Raw genomic sequence first — 5,524 nt, forward strand, 5'->3', positions numbered from 1 at the left:
CTTAGTGTGTGTGTGTGGGGGGGTGCGTGTGTGTGTGTGTGTGCGTGTGTGTGTGTGTTGCGGGGTCCTTTGTGGCGGATGTAATTTAAGTGTGCATGGCTTCATCATAGAGAGGTGACGTGTATGCCAGAGGCCACCAACGATGGGGTGCGAGAGAGAAAATGCCCGTAGAGAGGGAAGAGAAGGTGTGTGCGCGTGAGAGGAGTCGACATCGAGAGAACGTGTTTGTTCGAGAGACACTGAGGAAGACTACTATATATCGATGGTGCATGTAGGCGGGAATTAAAGAAAGGGATGGTCTTATTGGTTTCGGGGATACAGGGAAAGAGTGAGAGGCGGGGGGAGGGGGTAGCTAGATGGAGATTGTTAAGTGTGAGTGTGTGTTTTACCCATCCAGGCGGAAGTTATGTGCACAAAAGAGGAGAACGATTCGATGTGGCGTTAGGATTGAGGGTAATTAACTATGTATGGAGACATAGAGACCTTGAACGTGCATGTGTGATAGGTATACATGTATACATGGGATGTGTGTGTGTGCACGCGCATGATCGAGATAAAAGAAAGAAGACATAAGTCATAAGATCAACGACATGGGAGAGACGGATCGATATGACAATATGCATGCATGTGAGAATGCAGGGAAGAAGGCCCGACAATTGAGCATGTGTTTTTGTCTTTAAGAGATAGTGGCGTGGGCTGGAGCATGCATCTATGGCGAGCAGAGGGAGTGAGGCGCAACGATTGTGCAAAAGAGACCAACCTATAAATGCATATGTATGGAGAGACATATATAGTGTGGGTGATAGGAAGAAAGACTCCGTGCGAGAAAGAAATGTTGACGGAGAAACTATAGATAGATACAAAGATGGAGATGCTAGCTAGAGGGACATCCGCTAGTTTGGATGTTGGAGATGACCGTCAGGTGGTTCAAAGGGTGAAGTTATATATGTGTGTGAGAGGGCACTTGACTGCATGTAGAGAGAAACATATGTAGTGTGCGTGATAGGTATCAAGAGTGAGGGCGAGAAAGAAGGTTGATGGAGAAACAGATAAATAGAAAGATAAAGATGCTAGCTAGTGTGTGTTAGAGATAGGAGTCGAGTGGATCAGAAGGCTGGGTTATGTGTGTGGGTGTGAGAGAGATAGAGAGAGGGTGCATGTGAGTCACATACAAACAGGTAACAGAGAGAAATGAGATCTAGAGAGACGGAGTTTTGTGTCTGCGAGAGAGACAGATATTTCACAACGAGAGTGATAGCTAGAGAGACATACGAGGGAACGCAAGATATCTCTAGGGAGAGAGGGTGTGTGTGAGCGACATACAAGAGAACAATGGAGAAATATGAGACCCTGGGAGACAGAGTTTGTGTTTGTGTGTGAGAAAGCGATATTGAAGAGGAAGAGTCGTAGGTTCTCATATCTAAGGAGCGAAAGACATCTCTATATGAGGGGTGTGCGAGTGGCACACATGGGAATAGTAGAGAGAAATGAGACCCCGGGAGACAAAGTTTCGTGTTTGTGTGAGAGAAAGAGATTCCACATGGAGAATCATAGTTAGAGACACATAGCAGGGAGCGAGATATACTTAGAGAGAGATAGAGTGATGAAGGTCGAGGGAGAGAGTACCTTCAGTGTGTTACGAAGATAAATGATCATTGTCGACATACAGGTAGCACGAGAGATACCTGAGAGACGATGAACGTGTATAGGTCCAGAGAGATAGTCCTATATAAGCATGAGTGATAGATATATGACACGAATATCTGGATTAAAGGGGATTCAAATATTTAAACTGGAGATCACGACATCGATAATATCATAAAGCAAATTGGTGTATCAAACATGCATATTCATTTGAATTTGGGCACACGTGTAATGTTATATAGTTTATCAATATTGGTGATCCATAGATTCTTCAGTTACAAACAATGCATGGTTTATATGCAATTAATGTCTAAACGAGATTACACTATATGTTGCGTGTGTGAAACACATTATATATGTTTGAGAAGTAAAAAAACCCGCATGAAACACACATTAATTGGAGACAGTTAACGAGGAATGCATACATTGGATTTCAACATAAAGTGGTTTCAAATATTTGAAAATCCAAATTGGTGGATACAACCTTATGAGTCTGAGATCATGCCATTTGTAAACCATATTTATGTATAAATGGTGTTGTGCTTTTGAAAGTATATATATAAAAAAATGATGTATATAGAATGTAATTCCAATTGATAATGGATCCCTCCCGAAAAAATATAGAATACAAACGGGATTCGAATTGAGTTGGCACGGTAAACATGCACTCTGCAAAATTTGAACGAAGCGGGAAAAGTCACAGTAACCACCCAAAACCAAAATCTGCGAGATGGAAATCACTATTGCCTATCCCTGCCACGCAAAGCCTATCTGCTGGATTTCTATAGGTTTCGATAGTGGTAGGTTTGTAATTTCACCCAAACGTGACGTAACCGCCTCCCACCCGGATTCATACACGGTGGGCGCCAAAGCACAGTGTGTCCTCGGCCAAAATCGACTCCCTCCCCGATTCATATTCATACACGGTGGGCGCCAAAAAGAAACTCTCGTCGGCAAATATTCGGTGTATGTGAGATTACCGTCCTATCCCCAACCGACTAATGTTGCTGTGACGTAGTAGAAATTTGAAACGGGGGATAAGTTTGTAAATTTCCTTGCATTTGAGACAAGCGCTCCCTAAATACATGGTTCCCCCTTCCTCTCTACCTCCCTTTTCCCCATTCGTACTCCGTGGGCGCCAAAACACCCTCTCCACCCCACCCTCCTCCGACCACCGCCGTCCGCCACCCCATCCACCACCGTCCTCCTCCACCATGCCGGAGCTGATACCCCGACGCCGCCGTCCATTACAAGAGATCGACCTCTCTCATCCACGGCTTCAGACCGGGATCCTTGCATCCCGTCCTCTCGCTTCATCCCCGCCCTTGTCCACCTTACCGACGCCGCTCCTACGGCCGTCTCGTCCACCGCGCCCCGCCGCCACCGTCTACCCTCCTAGATCTGCTTCCACGCCGCCGACAGCCATCGCTACCGCAGCACCGTCAAATTCTCAGCAGATGCATACACGGCGCCGCACCAGAGGCGGTACTCTTTCGTATCTGCTCAACTTATTTATCGCAGCAAGAAAATAGATCGCCACTGCTTTACCCTGATTTCTTGTCTTGGTTGCGAAGTTGCCTTTGTCCGGTTTGCACCTTCAGATCCGCCATGGCACGCTCAACACTATACTCCCAATGCTTATGGTTTTCCCCCTTTATATTCCACACTAGTTAAATCACAGTAGATTAAATTTCAAAAATGGGCCAGTCGATTTTTCAGAGCTCGCCGGAGTTCGTCGGTGCGATCGAAGGGGCTCGGGTGGTTGTGGGGCCTCGCCGAACAAAGAAAACTCAACGTGGGTGGGGGTTGGGGCGGGGGTGGGGGGTGGGGTGGCGGAGGAACACAGGCGGTGGGGGCCGGTGGTTAGGCTGGCGGCCCGTGCGGTGTTCTGTATGGGAAGAATCAGAGACGAGGAATTAGAAGGGTTAGGAGACATAGGATCTTCATCCAACCACCTGAAATGGTCGAGAGACAGCTGGGAGTTGCATTCTTAATGCGCTCTGGTTCATCATGTGTGGGCACTGCGCAACCAACATTTTATTATCCAAAATCTGCTTGCTCTTCTTTACCATGTTCCTCTTCCGTTCTTCTTTAATATGTACTCTCTTCGTTCCTAAATACAAGTCTTTGTATAGATTCCACCATGGACTACATATGGAGCAAAATGAGTGAATCTACACTCTAAAATGTATCTGGATACATCTGTATGTGATCCATAGTGGAAATCTCTACCAAGACTTATATTTTGGAACGGAGGGAGTATGATAGTAGTACAGTATGTTCCTTGTACTGAAGATGAGCAGGGACATTTGCAGTGTAGAGGTCTATATGGTCGGTTGTGATGGACACTTTGAGCCTCTTTGATTCGTAGGATCTTGTAAACATAGGAATAGGATTTGTAGTGGCCTGCCCACTTGAATCCTATAAGAATAGCAAGGAAATGCGGGGAGCTGTGTCGCCTTTGAGAGTTACACCGATATTAACAGTACTGCAACTTCACTTGAAGAGAGTCAGTATCCGATGCCTTTCTAGCCGTACCGGCAATACTAGCACATATATTCCAGCAAGTTCCACTTTGCCGATTTTACTCTGTTGCTTAAGGTTTTCCCGTTATATCTACACTATGATCTGTGTAGCTGCTTTGTGTCGCACTAGCAACAGTCCACTCTTGAAGCTAAACACTGCAATGACTTACAAAATTGGCACCAAGGCATTGAGTGCCATTCTGGATGCAATGAAACTCATACTGTCCCCACATGTTGATTCTTGTTCAGAATATGATCCTAATGACTATTCTAACCTCGAGGAGTCAAAGGCAGATGGCCTGTCCTGTTCACCCATCAAGGTGCTTGTTCTAATTTGGCAATGTTTTATTGATTGCGGGTATCTTGCATATGTTGTCTTGCATTTCTTCTACTTTGTTGCACCGCCATCTGCTTAGTTTACTCATCACATATGTCGAGATGCCATGCCCATCCATTATCAATACATATTCCATCTGTCATCATACCATGTTTTTCCACTCAAATTCTATTCTTGTGCATCAGACATAAAAAAGGAAGAGGGTGATTGCCGAACCTGAAGGAGCACCAGCAAAGTCCTTGAAAAACGTGGTGGTGCCGGAGAAATTAGACATCACCCCACTTATATTGGCTGTACAACCAGTGACACAAAACGTAGGACCGACTCCAGCAGACTGTACCCATACTTCACTGGCCACACCACTAGCCCCACCACACAGGACTTGCACTCCAGCAAAAGGTATACCGATTTCATTTGCCATAGCACCAGATGTACCACAGAAAAATCCCACTCCAGCAAAAAGTACAGCAAGTCCACCGGCCGAAGACCTATCCCAACTGCAGAGATGACCAATTCCTGCAGATTGGAACCCCATTCCATTTATTCCCAGTTTAAAAGACAATGCTTTCAATATTGTTAGGGACTACATGCATATATTCCCATCATGGGAAGATTATTGTGAAGACAAACACCATTTTCACATCTTCCTATCCAACTTACGTGTAAGTGCTATTATTCATGGTTATTATTTTCCTGTTTTCTGCTAATTGAACACATCAATGATTTACATTACATTGTTGTAACTAGGCGAGGGTCAATCTGGATAGTCATGACGAGCAAAGCTTTCTTGTGCTTTTCAAGGAAGCATTGCAGCAGTATCGGTGTTACCTGAGGAAATCACACTTTGATGGCAAGTCTATAAATGAATTTATGTTGAAGTCTCCTATGCTAAATTTAGAAGACATTGAATGGAAAAACCTTGTTATGCACTGGTCTCGTTCCCAGGATGAGGTACTGTCTATGAAATCACATGACAATTTGAACTTCTTCTTTTCCGCATGTGCCTTACGGATCTTTT

The sequence above is a fragment of the Triticum dicoccoides genome, chromosome 4A (genome assembly GCF_002162155.2).
Source record: "Triticum dicoccoides isolate Atlit2015 ecotype Zavitan chromosome 4A, WEW_v2.0, whole genome shotgun sequence".
Taxonomy (NCBI): Eukaryota; Viridiplantae; Streptophyta; class Magnoliopsida; order Poales; family Poaceae; genus Triticum; species Triticum dicoccoides.